We start from the raw sequence: 26,174 nt of genomic DNA, 5'->3' as shown, positions 1-26,174 counted from the left end.
AGAGATCAAGGCCCCACTCTCTGCTCTGACGGCCGGTTGGGTTCATTCAAAGTTCACCGGAAAACTTCCACCGCCATCGGCCATCATGTTTCGCAACATCCGCCATCACACAGAAGAGCGCACGGACGGACACGAACCGCCGTATGGATCCGCGCGATGGTGTCACGCTGTGTGACGCAACCATTCGAGTTTGAGAAATAGCCCAGAACGGATGAGAGACGTTTGCTGCTGTGCTGGGATTGGCGTGCTGTTTTTTTGTTTGTTGTTTGTTTGCCTCGCAGCACCAACATTTTAACCTACACTCCGCTCCCGTACGGAACGGACGTGCCAAGTGTGTGTGTGTGTGTGTGTGTGATAAACGTGACCTTTAAAAACCAAGTGCTTCAACATACATCAACTCCGGTGTGGAGTGTGGAACGATCATGCCGTAGTCAATTCTTACGTTGAAGTGTCCTTCCAGAAGTTGGGTCAAAGTTCAGGACACAGAAAAGTTCTTTCTCCCCGTTGGGAGGGCAAATCATCAACGTGATAAGAAGTGTGTGTGTGTGTGTGTGTGAGGGAGAGAAAAATTAAACACAGTGTCAAATTATCCATCAGGCCCGGTTTTGGCTGCGTTTGCTTAAGCGGTGTTTGTTCACACACCCTCCTTTGATTCCACCCCCCCCCCTGCTGGAAGGTAGACGGGACAATGTTTATCTTTCTACTGTTTGCCTCGGACGGTTGCCGAAATGTGTGCCAAATATTCTCCCAACGGTTGGTGGCCCGGCTCCGCAAGCATCGGCGCAAACGGGAGGATGGCAGCCCTTCCGCAACGCCAGTCCCTCCTTCGTCAGCATCATCACCACCACCACCATCACCACGCTGGACTGCCTGCCTAAGGACGTGGATCAAGTGTGTCTGTGCCGGGTCGTGTAGTGTCGCCGCCACCGCAACGACCACCTCGGAGGAGCATACGCGCGCAGGCGGCTGGGGCACGGTGGCCAAGCTGCTGTTCCACAAGCTCCTACACCAGGCGTGATAGCAGCTGGCCCAACCGCACCCTGCAAATGGAGGCAACTTTTCATAAAAGGCAGTAAGTTGACAATAACGGGGTTGGGGAAAATAATTAAACCAAGAAGATTGGTTCTCGTGCCTCTTACCGAGCGCGCTTCTCTTCGCAGCGTGTCTTGTGTTTTTCTTGTGTATGCAAAAAAGCACACACTGTATGTTTTCTGCTGGTACTTCGGGCGGGTTACCGACACTAAAGTTCGCTTTAATTCAACTCTGATTGGAACGAAAAGCCACACACATCCTTCCATCCACACGCCAGCCAGACACATGTGTTGTGACGGTTGTGCTCTCGCTCCGTTCTTCTTCCCGTTTGACGTTTCGGTTCGATGGCATGGTACGCGTGGGTTGCTTCGATTCCTTTTCAGTTGACTTTGAAGGTTATTGGCCAAGATCTATTAAGGAGAACAGGTCGATGCAAAGCCCGTTGCTAGGTTGCCATTTTTAGCACGCTTTTGACAGTTTCATGAAAAAGTGTTTACAAACAAACGGCTAATAGTTAACGCGCAAAAGTGGACGAATTTACTATTAGGAAGGTTATATTGGTTAAATTTCTTGCGGTCAATCACTTCTGGACAATAAAGGAGAAGTAATTGCAGTTTACTCTGTATTCAGAAACATTGATAACCTTTTTCATTGTTTGCCATTCCGTGACCACAAACCACTATCGTTTGCAACGGTCCTGCTGGAAAAACGAAATGTTTAACATGTTCAACTAGGTTAAAGAAGTCCTTTTTACTTTCAATTGAACACTGTGAGTAAAATGAAACATCCAATCGACACACACTGGTACAATATGCATACGGTCATTTACTTATAATCCGGCTACGAATGATAAATGAGATCCTTGGATTGTATCAGTCATGTAATATTCTAATTGGATTCTAATTCTTCAAATATTCTACCAGGAATTGAATGTAAAATGCTGAACAAAACTCTCATTCACTCCATAGCAACGTCCATCGCTAAACATAAACAATGTTCACTTTATTTGTCAAAATTTTCCCATGGCTTTCTGTCAATTTACTCTAAGCGCTTCGACCTGTTCTCTTTCAAGGACCTTGGTTATTGGCGATGGAGCGACTGTGTGTACGGTGCACGCCCGGGAAGATCAGCGGACCCGCTTCAATGATACTTCGAACTCACGTTAGATCTTTTCGTACGAAATTCTCAATAAGAATTCCAAGCATAAGAGTATGTGTGTATTTGAATGTCTGATAGGACTGTCTGGGTAGTGTGTGTGTGTGTGTGTACGTTATTCAAATTGGATACTACCAAACAGATTCATACCCTCTGCTCTTTTTTACCCGTCGTTTGACGAGCTTTTCCTCCCTTAGAGTAGCGTGTCGTAAATAAATGAAGGCAGCAGAAGCACCTCTTATTTCTTTCTTCGACTCATTCGTTCGACAACGCGTGACACGTACATATACCTACGACTCGACGCTTTCGTGTTCGCTCTGGTCCAATTTGTACAGAATGGGACGGTGAAGTACCGGTTAAGTTTAGAAATAATATTACTCTTGTGCACACAGCACAAACTCCCACAGACGCCAGTGCAGACAGGACAGGGTCCGGGGTCTGCGAACATGCAAGATAAACTTTGTGATGACATTTTCCTACAAAGTAAAACACATCCACTCCTCGCTCTTATGGACTCTGTATCCTCTGGTCCTATTCCAAACGCCGGACGGCGTTGTCGGTGTGGAAGAGATCCCAACGACATACATTTTCCCGTCAGTATTTCACCTTGCTACAACACCTTGAGGGCCACCGTTTGAACCTTTGCCGGAGATTTTAATCACCCAAACGGTATCATTTTTCTGATTACTGTTATCTATAATCATTTCCTGCCTTAGCTTTTTGGGCAGCAGCACTAGCAGCACCAGCAGCAGCAGCACAAACGGGCTAGTTGCCAAACACTGCTGGGCCAACTTTTCTCGCAGCGCTCGGAATGAAGTGCTGCAGCAATAACAATTTGCATAAAATCAATTTCGTTCTTCCAGGCCCGTGTCCCCCTTCCACTGACCGGGATGCAAGTGCTAACGAAGAGCGTCTTATTGGGAAAAGGAGTGGAACGTCTCGTCATTGGCTTCTTAGTGCCGTCGATCTGCTGCAGCGCTGCACGATCGATCTGCAGCGTGGCGCGATGCGTTTTCTCACCTTTGCGTGTGTCATAGGGGTGGGGGTGGGGGGGCGTTTCCTATGCAGATGTTGAAGGAGAAGAACTGTTTTTTTTTTTTGTTTAAAATATGCAAACACGCTCAAGAACAACGACATTGTATTACGGAGCGAGGAGAGAGAGAGAGAGAAGGGATAGGACAGAAAAAAGAAATGTGATTTATTAGATTTAAATGTAGAGTGAACGTAACGTCTCGAGTATAACGATGATGATGTGGAGGATGATCAGCAATACGCAATCGTGCTTGGAGTGTGCTCGCACGTGTACGCCTTGTCGTCCGCTGTCGGGTGCGGCAGCAGATTGGCCTCATTTGCGAGAGTGCTTCCTCTGAGAGTACTTGTGATCCACACACACACTACGGGCAAATCAGTTTAGTGATAACTCAATTTTTAGATTTTAAAAGGAGCACGGCGCCACTAAGCCGAACGTTGGGAAGGCTTTCTAGCCCTAAAGCGGCATCCATTTGGCTCGATTAACTTTTAATAAGGTTGCTCTCAGCTGCTTACGGGTTGAGGCCATAAGGCATAGGGATTTTCTGGTGATGTGGGAGGTTGATCTGTTTTATTATAATGCATAAACCCCTCTTGAGTGTCTTGGAGGTAAAATGTACATAAATGTAGTACATAAATTTTTAATATAAGATATTATTAGATCTTCTTTTTAAATAAATCAATCGCCGTATCCCCGATTTGATTGGTTCGGAAGCATGAACATGACATTACCAGGCTCAACACGTTCTCGCTTCTCGTGGTGGCTCCCTCTATATGCGCTGACGCTTACTAACTATTCCTTCAACCCAAGACGGCATTTCACATTCCCAAAAATACAAGCCAACAATCCAGACCATTGCTTTCGCTCCCATTATACTCCTGTGCGTCGAAAAGCAACCAGCACTAAATCAACGGTGCTACAAAAACGACGCTACAGCAAACAGTCGCCCATCCAATGGTCCATCCAATTCCCATCCACCATCCACCTCCAGCAGCTTCATTCGTTAGGCACCGCAAGTGATCATTAATGGATTTAATTTCTTACTTCTCTGTCGGACTGCGAGCGGCGGAGCCCCGGGGCCAAAGTGCGGCGTGAATGACACCCGAGAGAAACCATAGGGTGGGACAAGAAAATAACTCCCTACCAACGAGAAAATGCAAAAAAAGAAAAACTGCCAACCGTGTCATTTACCTCCCCTTTGCTGTACCTTTGTGTTTGTGTGGCGTCCTGGGTTTTTTTTGCTAGCTTTCCCACCATTACGAATAATTAAACCGTCGGCATTGGGCTGTGTGTGTGTCCGTCCGGTAAGATGGCACTTGGGAATAATTTTTCCTTCACGGTTCTCGCTTCCACACTCGGCACATTCCCGTTGCGCCTGGGTCTGGTCCGCACCGGACCGTTTCGCAATCGTTACTTTCAATTGACATTTTTCTCATCTCGCGCTGGTAATGTTGTTTTGCTTTGTTTGCCGTTTTTTCCCCCTGTGCCTCCGGTTGATACGGTTTGGAAGCGCGCGAAAGCAAGCGGCACACAAAGTCGCTTCGTGCCATGTTTCTTTCACATCAAAAGGTTTGTGTTTTTGCTGGTCGTTTATTTTTGTGCACAAGCATCTGGTTGATTTGTTCTCATTTTTTTTTGTCGTTGAGGAAACAATCTACCTTCGAGCTTGCCTTTTTAAATACTCAAGCTCAGGCGGCTAACATTCCGATTCGTTGGGTGTTATTTTTTTCTTCTTCTCTGTTTTAGTAATTATTTGCTGCCCGCATAAAACCATTTCATTCCGTTATGACAAATTTGCACACAGCAATACTGTAGGAGAAATTATGTTCTGTGGCAAGCAAAACTTTCATTTCATTTTCCTTCTTGGTTTGGATTTCAATTTCATTCCCATGTGGAGGTTCACACACACACGAAAACACATAAAAAACACGTATGATTCTTCCCATACTCTCATCCATCATCATCATAAGGCGGCGAACGTATAAATCTCGCATCGACTTTCTCGACATGCAAAAAGGGAAGCAAAAAGGGGGTTTGAAAAAAAAACAGGGAAGAAATCTAATTTTGAGCTCCGTTGTTTTCAACTCCAACGGTGGAACCACCAGCTACTCGGTACGATCCAGCGGACGAGGAACGCAAGCAATTACTAGCTCTCCTGCAGCGGATCCGTCTTCGAGCTAACCCGCACTAACCGGCACCAGGCACCAGATGATGCAACAGTGATGTGATTTTCTTCTTGCAGCGTTCACACACACACACACACACACACACACACACACACACACACACACACCATGCGGTTAGGTTCAGGCACCCCGCGATGGCGCAACAAAATCGAAAGACAACAAAGCGTTTCGCCCGACGCAGAGTTTTATTTGGTGAAGCCCGACCAATCCCGCTTGAATGGGTTTTATTTTTCCACCTTCTTCAAAACGAGCATATTTTCTCGTCAGTGCCACTACCCCACTGCAAAGGGCGAAAGAGGCAAAAAACGACCAACCATACCGGCGAGTCTGCTGCGTGCATTTTCTTGAGCGCATCGTTGAAGACTTTGGCGCGCGCGTACGCAAAAACAAAAGCACACACGTCGCCTTCGTCAGCTGTCAGGCGGGAAGAGACCAACTCGTCGTCGTCATCGTCCTGTGGCAGTCCGGGACGGGCGATGTTGTTTTGCTGCGCCGCGACCAGCCCAGCGTATAGGCGAAGTAGGCGAATAGAGCCCGTAATTGAATTTCGCTACGCAAACGACCACGCAGCCAGCGCGGCGTACAACACACGCTGCGCTTCGTTCGGTTCTGCCGCCGGTTTGCTCTTTCCGCCGGAGCGCTCGCCCAGCTCTCGGCAGCCGCCGGGCCGGAGGTGTAATTATATTATCGATTCATAATTTTAATTTAAAGAAAATAAGAAGCTGTGGCTTGTTTTTACAACCATCCCTTGTCTAGTGGTGGTGTTGGGTGGTGTTTGTGTGAGTGGTTTCTAGTTGGTATTAACTGGTTGTCTGAGGTTGCTGCCCGATGCCCAGATGATGCTCGTTTAAATTGAGTCTCTGCAAGTCACGATGGTGTTTAAAGGAACGCCTTTTCTTACATTGAATTAAGCAAATTCGTACGTCTTTTTGAGCATATTTTGTGGAACAATGGAACATATTTTGTCTCAATAGGATCCATTTGGGAGTACAATGTATTTACAGGGCAAATATTTACAGGTTTCAAGTCAGCTTTTTGGATCCAGTTCGATAGAAATGGACTTTTGAGGTAGAAAGTATTACGTTTTATATTAAAATAATTTTGTTGGATGGTATTTTACAACACATTAAATAAATCATGTGATTGCATACTTTCAGGCGCTTTAATTTCCTTAACGCAACTAACAGCTCTAATATTGGTATCATGCCTTTTCTTATTAAAAAATTGTATGCTACTACGTTCAACATAATTTGTAAATTTTACTGAAAATTTTACTACAAAAATCGGCTATCAAATTGTGCCTTAACCTGAACGGTTGGTGACTTTATCGCCTAACTAACAGCTTGTGCCACTTAGGGAATGTCGCCCACAGGGCACATTTTACTTCGAGTGATCACTTGGCTACTAATGAAGTGGCTTTCTGCTCAATTCCATTTCACCATGGCTACAAATTTGCCATTGAATGGCGGTCGTTGGGCACCATCAACATCGTTCGGTAGCACCATTTTCTCCCTCTCTCTCTCTCACCTCTCTCTCTCTGCAGCGACTGAAGCTGAACGTTTGGCCAGCTCGACCGATCGATCGATGGTGTTGGTCGGTTATTAATTTCACTATTTATCAGCTAATTGGTTCCAGAATGCTACGAGCACAGAAGCATCCAAGTGCGATAGAAGGGCGCAATTTGATAGAAATGTTATGATGTGAGCATTTCCTTTCACTGCTTATACACAGCGGTTCGGCAACCACTCACAACAATCTTTTAGTCATACGCCACTCATCCCTTATCAATGGATGACACACAAAATGTGATATGTGTGACACATGCCCCGCTTTATTAATATGACAATCTTCGAAGAAATCACTATCTTCCAGCAGCGGGCATGATTGTTCCGACGCAATACGACGCTACACTTTGGGGATGGCATGCTCACTCTTTCCGGAAAGAAAGTGGGCCGGAACATTACGTGCCGTGAAAGCGGATGGCATCACTAAGCACGCGGGAGAGGCGGGGAGAGGGTAATTAATTCCTGCACGAATGGATGGAAGCATCGTTTAATGGGCTAATTATATACCACTCATCGGAATGACTTGCAGCCGAATGGTTGACGGAGTTGGAGGAAGCAGGAGCAGCAGCAGCAGCAGCAGCAGCAGCAGCAGCAGCAAAAAAGGCTATAATAGCGAAATCATTTATTTAATGCTCGTGGTGGATTAATGCAATGGCACTGATGGCGGGGGCAGGGTTGTTTGGGGCGGACTTTCATTCGAGAAAGATGCGTAAGGAAACTGTGTACTTAAGGTTGCTATTATTGCTTGGCTTTTTTTGGTGGCGTGTGGACATCCTAATTTGTTTTTAATTCACGATGATGTTGGTTTAGTACGTTCAGTTGATTAATGCCGGAACAAAAGCATGATCACCTTTTCTAACAAGCTTTTTTCTCTCTGATTCGTATTTGAACAAATTACATCTAGAGTTCAATTCCAATAGTAAATCAATAATGTAGCAATAAGAAAGGTTTGAACAAGGTTTAAATATAATCAGAAAAAAAAACCTTAGTTTACTGCATCATTAGTGTTTTTGGAACCCATTCAAACAAAGCTCAATGTCATGTCGATACCGATATCCATAAATTTCACACATACTTTACCACTTTTCAGAATATCCACTCAAGCTTGAATGTCATACTGCCGAACCGCGCTCCTCTCCCAACCACGCTCGCCCAAAATGCCACGGCACGGGCCCGGGCGCACATGTGCAAATGAAAGGCAAACAAAATGAACCCAACAATTGTAATTTTCCTCGAACCAAAGCAAATTTAGGATGCCTATTTGCACATCCTCTCCCCTTTTGCGAGGGGATGATGATACGCCAGGGCAGAATAAAATGATGCATGCACGTTGGGCGATGTAACATGTAAAACAATCTACCCACAGCACGGCTCAGTCGAGGATGCTGCTGCTGCTACTGCAAAGTGGGTAGCCGAGGCCTTATTGTTCTCCGGTTACATTGTGCTCGGTAGCTCGTGCTCGCCCCAACCTGTACAGAGCGCAAGAGTACCTCGGTTTTGATACCCCGTGCTCGTGGTGTAGAATAAAAGATCCACAAAAGCCCTCCCCTGCTCAACATTCACCGAAGACGCTCTCCCAGTCCTCTCCCATTGTTGTTTGTGAGATTGTTGTGTTTTAATACCCTATACTTACATCCGCGCATAGCCGACGGGCGTATCCGGCATGACAGCGGGGCCGTACCCGGGGGCGTTTCGGGTGTGTGTAAGCTCCGGTAAAGATTAAAGATGTTATGTTTTATTATCCTGGCGTCGTCGTTCCTTATTATTATCCCCTAAGAAGGAGAAGGTGCACCGTGGCATCTTCTCGACCCGCTCGCTCGGGATGGTGTCTTATGCAGGGGATCACATATCCTTAAGAAAACTAGCCAAAGGCTATGAAGCTGTGGAAAGTTTCGGTTTTCCGGTCGTTTTCGCACCAGCCGCTCGTAGTTTCTCCGAAGCAGCCCAGGTATTTGAGCGGGTCGTGTTGTGCTGTGCACACCATAAGGCTATAAATTTAACACCAACCATATGTGTACTCGGTACGGAATACAAGCATACAGAGACAAACACACACATGAAAGCTAAACGGAAAACGTTCTTGGCTGGCACACGTGTACACCAAAACCCGGTCCGGGTGGAAAAAGCACCTGATGTTGTTATTTATGCCTAAAAGATAGAGGCAGAGGAGAAAATAAATTGTAAAAAACACACACACACCAGTTGCGAGTTGGCAAATTTTAACGAAACTCTCTAAGAATGCTGAGTGTGAGTTGCATGTATGTTTGAAAGTGCGGTACGGTAGGGCATGAGGTCTACATAATTTAACATTTTCCTCCCAATCATTTCACATGCGAGTGGCGCTATGATAGGCACTGCAAATAATGGCCAACCAATAGCGGCATATTTCTTTGGAAAAAATATCGAATTTCATACGCACGCACGCAAGTAAGCACGCTCGAACGTACACGCACCAGGCGTCTCCATTGGGAGGAAATGCTAAACCAAGCGAGCTTTCTCCCGGGGTCACAAACGCACAAACGCATTTCACATCGAAACAACGACCGTCAAAGAGAGAGAGAGAGAGAGAGAGAGAGAGAGAGAGAAGGAGAGAGAGAGAGAGAGAGAGAGAGAGAGAGAGAGAGAGAGAGAGAGAGGACAAATAATAATTTTCCTCTACATTAGCATATATGTACATATCTCGACACCCACACATACACACATTCTCTCATGCATTTGCGCGTTGAAAAAGCTCAATTTGCTCAGCCCATGGAATGATGCTAAAATAGAAGGCGATATTGAAATTTTATACCAAACCAAAGTAGGCTTGCTAGAGCAACGAAGTTTGCGCTGTCTGCAGCGCTGCGCTAAAAAATACTTTAACTAGGCAACCAGGCAAATGGTACCGAAAATAATCCCACACCCTGACCTAGACGGGAGCTCGGGCTGCGGACTAGTCCATGAGAGTCTTCGGGTGTGGAAATCGGGTCAACTTTTCTCGGGTCCTCTTTTTTTTGGTTTTAAAGAAAAGAAGTAACAACGTTTCGGGGACTTGTGATGATGGGATCAATATGGAAATGAAATGATGAGAGGTTTCGCAGTAGGGAATATATATATAGGGAGAGGCAACCCCCGCGAGGAGGAGAAATGGGTCGGATGGGCAACAAATTTCTTACTCCAGCTGTCTTCCCTCGGGGTGCGGAGTTTTTTGCCTTTCGTTTGGGTGCAAGTAAGTGGGTCCGGGAGCTCGAATGGAAGGAAATGGTGGAGAGCAAAATTTAAACAACCAAATACAAATTGCACTCCCACTGCTGCCCAGCTCGGAAAACACTCGGGAAAGCGTGGGGAAAGGAACCATTTGCTTTAATCCATTCACATCCACTTTGTTTCTTTCCTGTGGTGTTTTTGTCCCAGTTTGTACAGGGTGCAGGGAAGGCTTGATTTTCTTTTGTTTGGGATATTTTTGTTTATTTTTTAATTCCTTTAGTAAATGTGTAATAAACTTAAAATAAACTAATAATCTATAATTTTTGAATTAAATTCCAAGTAAGTTTGGAAAACAGTCCAAAACAAATGGAAAATACCATAACAGGATTTTTGTTTAATTTACAGAGTCCCCAATAAGATTCTTATTAGACTATATACATCGATCAACACCTTTTCTAATGTATCACCCTGTCGCCCTCTGCTCAAACGACGAACGAATGCTCTTAAAGCAACGGCCTTAAAAATGCTCTCAGGATGCTGATAAACGCTACGGACCAGGAAGAAAAACTTTATCCCTTTTTCGCACAGCCTATCCTTTCCCACCAAAACTTTGCAATTAGGTTACGTCCTCGAGAAACGCCCAAGCCGACCCGCTGCCCTGACGCTTGTGACGGACTGGTTAAACGAGAACGTGAATATTAACGCACCAGTACAGCAGAACACTCCGCAGAACCCAATAAGAATAGGCGTAAGGTGCCCGTTTGTGTCCTCAATCTCGATCTCGCCGTGCAGGGTAGGGGAAGCGAAGTGGAGACATGTTTGAGAGCGCTGCCGAAAGCGGAAAGTTTATCGGTTTCGATCGAGATAGTGGTGGTTTTGTGCTACGATGGGATGTACCCACAACAACCGGGGGTAGCTGTAAAGTTTGACGATGGTGAAACTTTCTCGCCAACTGTCGCTGCTTCGCTGCTAAAGTGCGGCACTAGTCTCATTGAAGCAGTGCGGCTCGGCCTACGGGAAATTAGTCATCTTGGGCTTGGGCCAATCAAGTCAAGTCTTGCCAATCTCCCATCAATGATTACACCGCACCGCCCTAATGCTCGCAGGCGGAGGCGGCCGAAGTCGGAACAGCCGACCCAAAAGTTGGCCGGATGGAACGGACCTGCACAGCAACAGGCGGTTCGGGCCAGAATGAAGTGTAAAGTGATGTTTTGCAGGCCACGATGCCACGCGATGGTGGTGATGGTTTTATTTGCCCATTTTCGGGCCACGAGTTTCGTGGCGTACTGGCCGCGTTGTTTGCTGGAGGGTTTTGCTTAATGAACGACCGGGCGCCTCCATGGGTGGACGAAAATCGTTCTTCTTGCGCGGGGGCCGCTTTATTGAATGGTTGTGTTAATGCGTTGGTTTGGCAGTGCTTCGCTCGAAAGCCGTTGATTGATGAGGCTTGTAGTTGAGCGGGCAGCATATTTTATTAGCTATTTAATGCATCGGTTTCGAATGAACTGTGCTTGGAAGCTTGCTAGATTATTATGTGTGAAGGATGTGGATTATGCTGGCGTCAAACGCATCAATGGCGAAGTTATTGCTTTTAGATTGAATTATAAGATGAAAATTCCGATGCTATAAAGCTATAAAGCAATCGCACCGAGACGGACTATTCGGAGAATGAATTTTATATTTTCATAGCAAGAACTCTACCGAACTCGCTTTCATCACGTTCCGTTCAAACAGAGATTTTTCAAGCAAAAGAATCTCTTATCGAATACACAGCCCCAAAACAACCATCAGTAAGCATTGAACAAAACGCATAAAAGAAATGGGAAGGTTTTTCGAACACAACACTTTCGAACCATTTTGCAACAAAACACTTCCCAAATGCAATCGTAAAGTACGGTGGTCCAGAAGACCATTTCTTCCTGCACCGAGCACCGAGCACGACACCCGAAGCCACACCATTTGCGCCCCGTTTAACCACTCTGCTGCACCGCTCGGCTTGCTTGGATGCTCCGCACGAGTTTTCAGGCTCGGTTAACCAAGCTTCGGTTGTTACTGCTATTGGCAGTGCTGCCATCGCCGCTGCTGCTGGTCGTTTGGCCATAAAATTTCGGTATTTTTCCACCACCCACCATCAACCCCACCCCCCCTCCTCCTCCTCCCGCACAATTGCAGGAATAATCAAAATGGTTATTTTATGCTAACAAGCAAAACCGGGCAAAAGTTGAATATTTCAGCTGCAAACGGTTACGGCGGAATTTTCTCGCTACTTGCACTCGCTGCAAACACACACCATCAACACCAAATTGCAACTGCAGCTGGGTCGTGAACCGAGAGAGGGAGGTGAAGGGAAGAGTGTTTTTCCAAATCGGGCATCGTACCGCTAGCCACCCAATGGTCACCACTCTTCTCGTTGGCCATTGAACGAACAAACTCTGCAAGACAGTTTTTATATTTGGGGGAAAAAGCAGGGAAAAATATAGCACAAAACAATCGACACAATCGGGGGCAAGCTTTATGGAAAAATAAGCGGTAGGGTGGAAATGATTTGGGAATGGGCCCTTTCGCTCCGCAGAACGATTTAATCAAACTTTTGCACAAACAAGTGTGACTGGTTTTAATTAAAAAACACATTTTCAAATTACTTTCGTGTACGGAGCTTTGCGAAGCATTTGCCATTTGCTACATACACACACAATACTTGTCAGCACACAGAACTGATGATTGGATGGGCGAGTGATAGGAATAGATGAAAATAAGGGGAGGACAGGGTAGTGATAGTGTTGATTTTTTGTTGATTAAGCAAAGTGCTGCTGATGCTGATTATTGATTCATTAAATGGGTTAGCTCTCAATATAAGAGAACAACATCACACACGTTTATTTGTTTATTTGTTTATTTGTAAATGTTAAGTGATTGGCCATAATTGGCCTTATCACTGATCTTATAAACTAAACTTATAATAACATAAAGCATCACGGTACAATGTAACATCAGCACAAAATAAATAACAAAGAGTATCACAGTAAGAAAAACAGGTTAACCTAGGGAATTCCAGTCGAAAGAGTCATAGTGCGCATTAAATCGCATAGCCATCGCAGTCAAAGGTTCATTATCGCTATATGCACGTCTAGTTTGGTCAACTCTTAGTAGCCTAAAGTTTCTTAAAATACGAGCAGGTACGTGGAAATTAACTCTAGCTAAAAGGTCCGGTGAATCTATCTCTCCTAGGATGATTTTTTTCATGAACAATATTTGCGCCGTTTCGCGACGAGTAGCGAGAGATTCGAGTCCAAAAATTAAACACCGGGCATGATAACTAGGTCTCGCTGCTACGTTACGCCAGGGTGTGAACCGTAAGACCAAACGGGTGAATTTTTTCTGCACTGACTCAATCTTGTTCGACCATAACGACGACGATGGGCACCAAACTACTGAGGAGTATTCTAAGATGGATCTGACTAGTGATTTGTAGAGTGCGACAAGACAATGTGGGTCGGAGAATTCTCTCGACTGCCTGCGTATAAATCCTAGCATTCTGTTCGCTCTATCAATAATTTCGTTGTGGTGCACATGAAAGTCAAGTTTACGGTCAAGGGTAACTCCTAAGTCTTTTACTGCACTGTGTCGTTGTAATTGTGTACCGGAGATGCAGTAGTTAAACACTATTGGACAATTAGAACGGTGAAACGACATGGACAAACATTTATCAACAGAAATTTGTAGATCGTTGTTCAGACACCAGTCGGAAAAAGAGTCGATCGATGCTTGTAGGACAAGACAATCACCAAAACACCTCACAGGAAAAAAAAGTCTAAGATCGTCAGCATACAATAAACATTCAGATTCCCTTACTACAGTAGTAACGTCATTGAAAAATAGAGAAAACAGCAAAGGTCCAAGGTTACTACCCTGTGGCACGCCTGAACAACTCACGAATTCCCTAGATGTCATACATTCAACTTTCACGCGATATCGACGATTGGTGAGATAAGATTCGAACCACTCCACTAAATGGGTAGAGAATCCAAGACGAGCAAGCTTCGCCAACAACAAGCGATGATTCACCCGATCAAAGGCAGCCTTAAGGTCGGTAACGATGACATTCATCTGGGCTCCCGAAGCGAATGCAGCATGGTAGTGAGATACAAACTCTACCAAATTGGTGGTCACACTGCGGCGAGGGAAGAACCCGTGTTGGCGTGTTGATATCAGCGAGCGGCAACAGTTCAAGTGCGAGTTCTGGACGACGACTTCAAAAACCTTAGCACCTGCCGGTAAAGTAGTAATGCCACGGTAGTTTTCCACTAAGCACACGTTGGATCATTGGAGCAAAAAGGTCAAGTAAGAATGGCTATTGGTAATTAATTGATGTAGGCATTAGTTCATATGAGATTTGAACCCATACCGGGCGTGTTGTGAAGTCGTTTGTTGGGTAACTGCATAACATGCAAAACATGACGTACATTTTTTTGCATTTACGTCAACTTACTGTACAGCTTTCTGGAGGGAATGACAAAGACCTCAACAAAAACACAAACACAAATCATTTCATGCTCTCCTCATCCAACTGAAAAAACACACCATAATGACATCTGCAACGATTTTTTGAAATATTGCTTTTCTTAACTTTCTCGTGCTTCATTTAATTTCCAACGACGAGGCGGCACCCAACCAGAAACAGCGGGGAATTGAGGAGCAAAATATTATCGAAAACGATGATGATGATGATGAGCGTCATCCATCTTGCGCCAACTACCGCCACAATACCTCGGTGCCGGAGCGCCTCGGTTGGCAGTTTGGTGGCCGGTGGGTTTAACTTTTGTATTGATTTATACTATTTATTAGAGAGCTATCGCACACAGTTCGCACGGGGCACGCAAACACGATGTGCCGCATTTGTGTGAGGTGCAGCACCACAGCGTCCCAACTTTGGTGAGCTGTAGGGAATGATTTATTTGACTTGCCAGACGAGCCGTCGTGTTGTTGGGAGCGGAAGTTTCGGCCCGATGGGAGTTAAAACGGTGCGCCAAAAACGTCCCTCCCGGTCCCTCCCAAAATCACAAATATCTCGGACAGCAGATAATCAGATAATACGCAACACTCGTCAATCAATGGAACATGACTCGACTTCTTTACCCATCGCGGGTTTGATAAATCGGGCGGCATTGTTTCGATTTCGAGGGCGCGCGAGACTCAATTACTGTCGATCAATGGGCGCGCGGCTCACATTTCGTGCCACGGCCAGTAAAATAAGCAATGATTGAGTGGCCATATAGTGTGCCTATGTGGGTGTGTATATATAGAGAGAGAAGAAATACATCCAAAAATTGAGCATCAATCAAAGCAATGGAATAATGATGATTGAAATTCTCCGCCAGCAGTTGGAATGCTATTTAATCAATTTTTTGTCAAAAAATGAAGTAAAAAAAACAAGTTAAGTTTGCAATGGAAAAGCGTTCTTAAGCGAAAAAAAAGACGCTCGAACCACTTTATTTCATTGCATTGCGAGTAATATTATACGATCTCACTGCGACACGCGACAGGTCGTTTGCTACGGTCACCTTGCACCAACGGCTTTGACAACGTCTTACCTTTCCCATACGCTAGCGTATAATGTTCTTCTGTTATTTAATTCCTTTTCATTTTGTCCCTTTTTATCGTTTCTTTGAAAGGAAATAAAAAAAAGGAAATCCCTCCAACGCACCTCAAAGCATTGAAAGTTTGAATATTCATTTGCAACAAAAATTGGTTACCTTTTTTCGCGTGCACTTCGTTGTGTTTCGTTTCATCGTACGAGTATGGAGTAGTGATGGGTAAAGTTGGCAAAAATCCGCAGTCGATTCCGAACCGACTCCGATAAATTCGGAATCGACTCCGGAAGGTAGGTCCGCGCTGCAATATCCGGAGTCGTTCGGAATCGTCCGAAGTCGTACGGAGTCGCCCGGAGTCGCCGGGAGTCGGAGTCATCCGGAGTCATCCGGAGTCGCACGGAGTCGGAGTCGTCCGGAGTCGTTCGGAGTCGTCCGGAGTCTTTCGGAGTCTTTCGGAGTCGTCCGGAGTCGCCCGGAGTCGCCCGGAGTCGCCCGGAGTCGCCCGGAGTCGCCCGGAGTTGCCCGGAGTCGCCCGGAGTCGCCCGGAGTCGCCCGGAGTCACCCGGAGTCGCCCGGAGTCGGAGTCGTTCGGAGTCGTTTGGAGTCGTTCGGAGTCGTCCGGAGTCGTTCGGAGTCGCCCGGAGTCGGAGTCGTTCGGAGTCGTTTGGAGTCGTTCGGAGTCGTCCGGAGTCGTCCGGAGTCGTTTGAAGTCGGACTCGTTCGGAGTCGTTGGGAGTCATTCGGAGTCGTCGACTCCGGACGACTCCGGTCGACTCTGGACGACTCCGAACGACTCCGACTCGGGACGGATCTAGTGGTTCCATTTTGCCGGAGTCGGAATCGAACTAACAATAGTCGGAGTCGGATCCGAGCCGTGGGTGCGCTCCATACAGCACATCACTAGTATGGAGGGTAGCAAAATGTAGCAGCAAAAAATGCAGAAAGGGAACGTTGGTAATGGAAAAGAATCGCCAACCAACGCTAATACGGGATGCCCGTCTTATCAACGGTTCTCAAGCAGAGGTCCATGCAGCACAAACTTACGGGCACCGTTCGCTCACGCTGGGTGGTGAATATTTTACGCTTTGCTCCCGTATTTCGTGTTTTCTTTTTTGCCCCCAGTTCCAGCCATCCAGATCGGTGCAGGACGCACAAAGTCCGGCACAAACGAAGTTCCGTTCGGCGTTTATGAGTTGTTAGACAGTCCAGTGGGGGGCGGAGGGGAGGGAGAGGGAAAGGAGCGGGCGTGATGAGTGAATTGGAAAGTAGCCGGTGTGATGGAATTTGCTGCAAGTGTTTTTCCATCTGTTAATCCATCGCTGCAAAGTTTCGTTTGCCAACCCCGACCAATGGGTAATGGTAATGGGAAAGGATCTTTCTACCGGCGTGTTGGTGCTTTTAAAGTTGAAAAGTTTTCGTTTTTCCGAGCTGTAGTGTTCGTTGGAAGGCGGTGGTAATCAATGTAGATGGTGATGAAAGTATTCATTCACCTGTCCACGTTCGCTCAGTTGAAAGGTACAAATATGTCGTGCTGAATGGTGCTATGAATTGGAAAACGTAGAGCTGGGAAATCTTAAGGTTTTCCAAATAGTCCCATTGAAAGTCCTCTTGAAATCCTATTGGGCGCTGATGCTCTGTTAGATTTAAATGTGATTCCAATTCGCAATACTGTCGTTTCATGATCGCAGCTGTCTTTTATTAAAATTTGAACTAAGATTCCTAGTATAAAACAAATAAATGTTAAATGTACATTAGTGTTGCCAGGTTTAAAACATATAAAGCGTTTAATACATTCTACTAATTATCATCTAACTATACCTTTAAAACAGCAAATAAAATACAGCTTTTAAATACATTGGTACGTTCTAAAAATGGTTCTTCTATTTCAAATAAAACTAGGCTTAAATTGACGAGCCGCTCTTCAAACAGCAAACAAAATTAAACGTCCAAACACGCGACGCTCTATCGCGTTCAATAAATCACTCCAACGCGTGCATCTTCTGCACCGAGTCCACGTCGTACCGTCACCCAAAGCGCCACCATAACCGTGTAGATTATTAGAGGATTTAATTTTCATTAGAAGCCGTCCGCGGACGTACGTACGGCAGCGGTCGGGTAAATGTTTACAGTACGTGACGCCAAACCCCGTGCGTCTACTCGAGCCGATAGGAATGTGTGCTGCACGAGCATTTCGAAGCGACGAGCCACAACAAACGACAAAAAAGGTATGGCTAATGTGTGTGTGTGTGTGCGTGTGTGTTGCCCCATGCTCATAACGCCCAACCGGACGGGCACCGATGGCACTGATGGTGCACGTTGCACTTCGATCACGATGCGACGCAATCCATCCGCAGGCTTGCGGAAAACTGTCCTTGTTACGCGTTGCCGTCCGACCAGGGCCTTTCCCTCTGCGTAGTGTGAGCGGCAAATTTGGAAAACCCGAGGTCGGCAAATTAGGTCCCGGGCATGATTGATGGTGACCGTTTGCGGTACGGTGTCCAGCCCAGCGGCACCTTGCGCACGGGCCATCGCTTGCTGTACCGGCATCGACTGATGAAGATTGATTACTTCAGTCTGCCATTCGGACCGGCGGATGAGTTTTGATGTTGCAACATTAGCACTCGGCCCCCCGGGGGATGGGCAGATATTGCGCACACACACAAGCACGCACACTTTGTGATGGAATGACTTTGATATTTTGTAGCTTTTGGTAAAAACAGTGTCTTGGGTAAGGCTAGACACATCCTTAATGGAACCACTCCGTCTATCAACCGTGCTGCATTCCCCATCCAACCATCAGCTTCATTCAATCAACTCAAAACAACTTTAACATTATCAACTTACCTCTTTTTCTACTGTAATGCCACACCTTCTTACCCTGTCGAAGGTAATTGTATTGACGCAACGTCGTCGCAACCGCAAGTGGAGTGCGCTTCTTTTATTTGCCTGTTTTTTTTTTTGCCACATTCACGTTTCCTTTCGACACGATCGCAAACCGGCAGACGATGACTGCAAGGCAGCGTCAAATTTGGAAAATGCAATTGAATTTGAGCGGTAAAGTGAATGGGTATGTGTTTGCGTTTGTTGCTTCTTAAGGACGCAGCAGGGGTATGGGGGAGGGGGGGGGGGTTGGGTGGGTGGGTTGCTAGGTGACAGATAGATCGATCTGAACCGCATATTGACGGGGTTAGGGTAAAGGGCCCGGCGTGATACAACGGATGGAAGGAAATTGGCAAATTGATTGAAGAAGGTGAATCGCTAAAGTGATTGAGAAAGGTGAGCTTGTGTGAGTGATTTTTTTATTGTTATTTTGGGAAAAGGTGTTGAGGTATTTATAGGAATTCTGTTCTTTATTTATTGTTTTAAAATGAGGTTATTTTCATTATATTACTTGTTTACTCTTGTTTTGAATATTCTACTGTTCGTTCAACATTGATTTAAATCGTTCGAAGATTGTTTTGTCGTTATATTTTTTCTTCTGCTTCTCTTTTCCTATTTTACATATTAATCTGTCTTTATAAACATTTTTGTTTATTTTCTATTTTATACTTACTTGCAACGTTTTTCTCCTTTTTTGTTCGTTGTTTGTGACTAGTTTACCTTAACCAGGACAAATTATCGAGTCAATATTTTAATTAAAGTATGTGACACACTACAAAGGCATCATTTTTGTCGAGTATTTCCTAAAAAAAGCCTTACAATTCGGTTTTGCGTTCCATGAAATGCACACCAAAGCCTCCAACTACAGCAAAAAAAAAACAAACTTTCACAGCAAAATGCGCCACATGCCGCTGGTTTGCAATACGCACATCCCAACTAGCACTTGATCACACAAAAAGAAACCATCCCACACACCTTCCCAAAAGAAAGCAGACATACAACGAAATCCCCAGTTAGGCTATGAAAACTTTTGCTTTCTTTATTTCCGTGTATGACTCCACCACCACCGACCGCATCGGATTTAAGTTTCGAAGGCGTGCGCTTTATTGGATGAAAAAACTTTTCCACTCTGGGCCGCCGACCACCTTGGCCACGATTTCGGTGGTATCGAGGTGATTAATTTTTGTTTGTTTGATTTCCTACCCAACAGGCTAGAGCTTCACGCAACGCTTGGAATGAGCATTCCTCTGGTTGCTGGTTTGTTGTTGGATTTTTTTGTTCGTCTCACACGAAGAATATAAAGAGCATACTGTACGATCATCTACCACGAAATGGTGAAATGGGCGATGGCGCAAAGCCTTAAAATGCCTTCTTGGAAGGTGTATCGAGCAGGTTGCTTTGCTCCGCACCAGAAATGAGAAACACATAAAACGCGCCCAAAGTAAGCTTTGATTATCCGTAACGAACGAAGCTGGCGTGCGAAGGCCAAACAATATTCCAAGACAATAAAAAAGGGCATCGAAAGTGTGCTACACCAATTCGCCGTCAGAGACAGCGAGCAAAACAAGCAAGCGAAAAAATGGTTCTACACTGCCCCTAAAAGATAGTGACAGAGACCCTTATTAGCTGCCATAAAATCGTTTTATATATGTGTTTGGAGAGAAAAAATATACACACAAAGCTTCGGTTACTGTCTGTTGCGATACTGTTCCATAGAAAGCGCTGCGTAGTGGTTCTTGTTTGTTTACGATGCTGTAATGCTCCGGTCCGGGTGTTTTGTTTCTTTCGTTTTTTTTTTCGTATCCCACCTGGGGGCGTTATTACGCTGATAAAGAGATCCTGCCTAATTGATATGTTGACAGTGAAATAAGCCCCGCCTGCACGGGGGCAGGCCCGCCTTTGATGATATGCAATTAAGGGCGTTCGACGAAGTAGGCGAGTGTTTCATTAATAAGTTGCTACGTTGCGATAGTGTTCGTTCAGTGTAACTCTTGCATTACACCACCATCAATTGGCAGTGATCCCGTTCATTTTGTAGATACTATCTTTAAAAATAAAATGCTGATTTGCTATCAAAATTAATTTGCATCGATAACATGAGCTTGCCATATCGGATCGTACAATTATTAAATTACAAAAGCTTTTCACCCGCCTAAGTTTGAACAGATAAAGGTACTGGATTTGTTAAATAATTATGTAAATATCCTACTTGAACAGCAATTTAATACTGCAGAGCGCTGCACAATGAAGGGTTTGAGGCTGTATTAGGGTATGGTGGTGAAGAATGAAAACAAATATACCCCTATCGTAACTTTCTCATCAATCAAAGGCACGGAAACATGTAAATCAATACACACAATCAACAAAAAAACATTTAAATATATGTTTCGGGCATCAACAATTGATTGAAATACAATCTTTTTGAGTTATAAACATCTATAGCAAAAGCAACACATAAATTATTGCCGCATTTGTTTGCTATTTTAATATAACGGGAACGGGAAACGATATCTTTATTTGCACCCGATACCAACAGAATCACCCAACGTTGGCGTAATTCTTGGAAAATCAATCTGGCAATATTGTTAACATTAAAAAAGCTTCATGAAATTTTACCCCATCCAACTCGCAATAGTGACTTTTTGCACTGGTATTTACAATTACCGCGAAAACCCAACCTGCCTGCCATCGGTCTCGCGCATTATATTACATTGTTCCATCATATAAATCGTGGCGCATTTTCATACTCCGCCTGGTAATTTCTTCCTTTTGCACATCTCACCCATTCGTATTATTTCCAATTCTGCGCTAGGGTGAAATTTACACAGAATTATACCATCCATTCTCGGGGCGCTTTCGGGATATGCTGCAAATAAAGCTGTTCATTATGGTCGCGAGGGTGCGCGCTTAAAAACGACGTGGTGCCTACATTCTGTGGTTATGTTGCGAAACTGCTCCACGCACCACTCGTACAATTTTCGCGCTACCACTAGTTGGCTTCATTTGGCAATGTTAAAATCAGATACGATGCCCCCCCACCCCCTCCTTTGGTGGCATACAGGATCCGGTACGTTAAGCGTAAGCCACTTGCACCAACCAACCCGTGCGGAATTCCCAAAAAACCAAGCTTTCCACTTCAAGTAACGCACCGCACCAAGTTGTCGGACGTTGTCGATTTTGCTGCGGGCATTTGGAAAAGCCTATCCTGCCGGGAATGGGGCCAGCGAGAGAAAGGGTTGTTAAAATGTAGATACAATTATCGTGGCAGATTATTATGGAACCTTTCGCTTCACGGCTCACGGGATTTCATGGGGTTTATCCGAATGGAAGCTCTTTGCTCTTTGTGCGCGTGTCTCTCTCTCTTTCTCTTGCTCAGGGGAAATGAATGGGAATTTCAGCGATGATGGTGATCTGCTGGCACAGGTAAGCTGGCCAAGAGTGGCTCAGCAAGCTGATGTGAAAAACAAAAACCTCCGCCATCAACCGTTTTCCCCCAAAAGTGGCATCCAATTGTAGCACGCTCGGTTAATATGCACACACTGGTTGCGAGTTTTCCGCTGCGGCCTGGAATTACCCAGGACAGACGTTTCGGTTCCCTACCTTCCTACTCCAGCTCCAGCTCATTCCTTCCTACAAGAGGGGGGAAATAAATGCTAATGGCAGTGAAAATAGCCAACAGGCAGCCAAAAGTCTGCAGGGAATGGGAGCATTCCCCCTTGGAAAGCCTAGACCGAACGAATGTATGGAACGTACCTGCTAATGAACGGTATTCGAAAAACATCATCCGAAAAGCCTTGAACAGGAACATTTTGATGGTCTGAACAAAACCGAGGCCAACTCGATATGCAACATTAAGCAATGTTTGCGTCAAACCGAAAATATCCGTTGAGCGTTGTGATTTACTGGCAAGATCTATTAAGGAGAACAGGTCGATGCAAAGCCCGTTGCTAGGTTGCCGTTTTCAGCTCGCTTTTGACAGTTTCATGAAAAAGTGTTTACAAACAAACAAACGGCTATTAGTTAACGCGCAAAAGTGAACGAATTTACTATTAGAAAGGTTATATTGGTTAAATTTCTTGCGGTCAATCACTTCTGGACAATAAAGAAGAAGTAATTGCAGTCTACTCTGTATTCAGAAACATTGATAACCTTTTTCATTATTTGCCATTCCGTGACCACAAACCACTACCGTTTGCAACGGTCCTGCTGGAAAAACGAAATGTTTCACATGTTCAACTGGGTTAAAGAAGTCCTTTTTACTTTCAATTGAACACTGAGAGTAAAATGAAACATCCAATCGACACACATTGGTACAATATGCATACCGTCATTTACTTATAACCCGGCTACGAATGATAAATGAGATCCTTGGATTGTATCAGTCATGTAATATTCTAATTGGATTCTAATTCTTCAAATATTCTAACAAGAATTGAATGTAAAATGCTGAACAAAACTCTCATTCACTCCATAGCAACGTCCATCGCTAAACATAAACAATGTTCACTTTAACTGTCAAAATTTTCCCATGGCTTTCTGTCAATTTACTCTAAGCGCTTCGACCTGTTCTCTTTCAAGGACCTTGGCTAAACATAAACAATGTTCAATTTAACTGTCAAAATTTTCCCATGGCTTTCTGTCAATTTACTCTAAGCGCTTCGACCTGTTCTCTTTCAAGGACCTTGTTTACTGGGATGCGATTTGTTGGTGAAATGTTGTCGTTTTGAAGTAGACAGGTTTTGATTAAGGATGTTTTCCCTCTCTTTCTCTCTTTCTACAGGTGATGAGGCTATGAGTACGATGAGAAATGTTACCCCCACAGGAGGAGTAAATTTGATGCAGTTTGGCGCCCGCAGCATTATGGGTATGCTTAAAGTGACGCATTTAATTCGTTTATGTTTTTCTTTCCCCTTAATACTACGAGCTTTCCAATATGACTTCTTTTCTTTCACATTCTTTCTTCTCGTCATGCGGCTGCACGTTTTGGACAGGTGGAAAGGTGGGCAATTTGAAACTAGACACTAGTCGTTACGCTACTTTTCCGCTTTGCTTTCCATCATCGTAGTATGTACTACTGTGCTCAACTTCTTTGACTACTTCTATGGCCAAACACGCGAGGTGGATTCATAAAAAAAACCCCCCTGTGGTTGAAGTTTTAAAGTATTGTGAGAACGCATAAACGTTTTGTTCTTCGCTAGTAGCAAAAACAAAAAAAAAACACACAAGTTTAATAGAATGTATAAAATGTATGGCAGAGAGAAAGTGATGAATAAAGCGATGCAAATAATAATGTTTCCATTAGCATAGTTAAAGGTGTGGATGGATTTACTGAACTTGAATGAGAATGTCCGAAAAGCAGTATGCTGATGTCGAATTGGTATAAATATTTTAAATGAAATACTTTCAAAGTCGTTAAAGTCATACAATCAATCTGTTCTAAACCGTAAGGAAAATGCGCTCTCCAAGTTGAATTGTTTTGCTTTAAACCATCCACTTTCTTTGATGGAAAGAACCAAGCAAAGAAACAGTGAAAAACATATCGCAATAACATCCATGCATCCGTCACAGCTGTTACAACGGAGAACAAGTAGAACAAGGCCGTTTGTACCAAGTACCCTTTTTCCTCCATGCAATGTGTATGACCTGCAGCAATGAAGGGCTCCTGCTCTCCCAACCAATCCATGCTCGCTTCTTCCCAACTACAACTTGGGCCCTCGCTTCGCTCATCAACCGTGGTAATGTTTTTCCGTGGTATAAGCGTTTTCAAGAAAAAAGCACCACACTGCAGTACAACCACACTCGTGCCCTCTCGTGCCACCGGGGCAGCTAAGCCAAGTAGCGGAAGCAACCGCGTGGCAAACATTCTTTTGATGTTTGCGCGGGGAAAGAGAACAAAAAAATGTCGGTGCGGTTGCGTGCGGCTTTTTTGAAGAGAGCGGAAGATTAAAGCTTTCACTGGGATGCGGCTGAGCTGTGTGTGTGTGTGTGAGGTTGTACGTTGGTTTGGGAGTAAATGTAGTACGCGTTTACACCACACAGGAATCAACAGGTAAGCAGGGCACTGTTGGGTGGATTTTGCACTTTCAATTATGCTACCATTTGGGGGAGAAGAGATGAGGATGTGCATGGACCATGCCAGGAAGAGAGATGAATGCTTCCAGAAGCATTTTACGCAAACATGGGCATAAGGATTTTAAACTTTGCCCCGTTGTTGTTGGTAAGTGGTTTTGGTAAGTGTTTTGGGGTAGACGTTACAAGGTGTAGGTTTGTTTATTTTAGACGTTTTAAGTAGCTATGTCCGTTATGGAGGGAGCGATCGTTACCAGAAAGCGATCGATAGATTCATTAATTTTTTTTTTTGGATTTTCAAGGTCATAAAATACAAATAAGTAAGTTAATAGAAGCACATCAAAATTGCTCGTAGCCAACGGCAATGTCCAGCCTGTGTAGAGCGCTAATAATTACTACTAACCATTAGTAATTGTGACTCATGGTGTACGTAATTTGTAGCGACATTTTCCAAGCCAACCCATCATTCAAACCATTTTCCCCAAAGTACAGACTGCAGCTACAACCTATTGCCCACACAGCCTTGTTGCTTGTCTTGTCTTTTACCACCATTGCTCACGCTGGCCGTCAAATATGCTAGCCCATTTTTTCCAACTTCTTTGTTCCGTTCCGTAGAACAAAGGCCAAAACCCGCAGCTAGCCGGAGGCAATCGTTAGGAGTCCCCCGACGCAAAACCGTAGCAAAAACAGATCCAATATCTCAGCTAGGACCGGGCCCGTCCGCCTTTGGCAGGCCACCGTTCGCCGCCCGTAGTTCCATCACCATTTAGGCCGTGGAGCAGCACCATTTGCACTTCGTAACCATCAGCGTTGGGCCATATTCGTCTTGCTTATCGTACGGTGGCGGACGGCGGCTTTCCAGCAGCAACTGGCGTCGTGCAGCGGTCGTGGGGTGTCGCAACCGACGTTTTGGCGTCTCGCAGCCATTTATATAAGCTGTCGGAAAGAGCCTTAACTGGGACTAATCATGGCGCGCCACCCGACGCCGACGACGGTTGATCCTGACCATGAAAAGATTTCGCCTATCCGTTCGTTGCGTTGCGTTTCGTTCGTTTTGCCGTTTACCGGGGTGGGGGACAGTGTCCTGTCGGTCGCTCGGCATGTCTAGTGCCAATTTTGCATGATTATCATGAGCGTACTTTCGCACTACGGGTTAGTTGCATTGGGGTTTGGGTGGCGCTAGACCTTTCGGAAAGGCTACCTGGAACTAGCACAGCCGGAGATAGATTGCAAAAGATGACTTTGAAGTTGAACGAAGACACACCGTACGGCGAAGGCGTATGGACAAGGTCAAGAGAATCTAGTTGAGCTGGTTGCTTGCTGGTTGACTGACGATTACTCATTTTCCTAAATGATCTCGTAGCTTGCTGCCGTTGGCTGCTGCCTGCGTAGTGTAGTGCCTGGACGACGGCACGAACTAGCATGGGTTGGTTAGATGACAGGTCGAAATGCAAATGATAGGCTCCATTGGCTCCATCGG

The 26,174-nt window shown here is 45.0% G+C and overlaps 1 long non-coding RNA gene across 1 annotated transcript; it reads left to right on the top strand.

Annotated features, from left to right (window-relative positions):
• The first annotated feature begins 102 nt into the window (after positions 1–102).
• Positions 103–23,921, top strand: LOC121594038. The gene is made up of 3 exons (XR_006004886.1): positions 103–1,072; positions 23,406–23,489; positions 23,617–23,921. It is a non-coding gene; the product is annotated as an uncharacterized LOC121594038 (long non-coding RNA).
• The last annotated feature ends 2,253 nt before the right edge of the window (positions 23,922–26,174 follow it).

This window comes from Anopheles merus, chromosome 2L, assembly GCF_017562075.2.
Source record: "Anopheles merus strain MAF chromosome 2L, AmerM5.1, whole genome shotgun sequence".
NCBI classification, from domain to species: Eukaryota; Metazoa; Arthropoda; class Insecta; order Diptera; family Culicidae; genus Anopheles; species Anopheles merus.
Note: the sequence above shows the minus strand (reverse complement) of the source record. Positions and strands in the feature narration are given on the sequence as shown.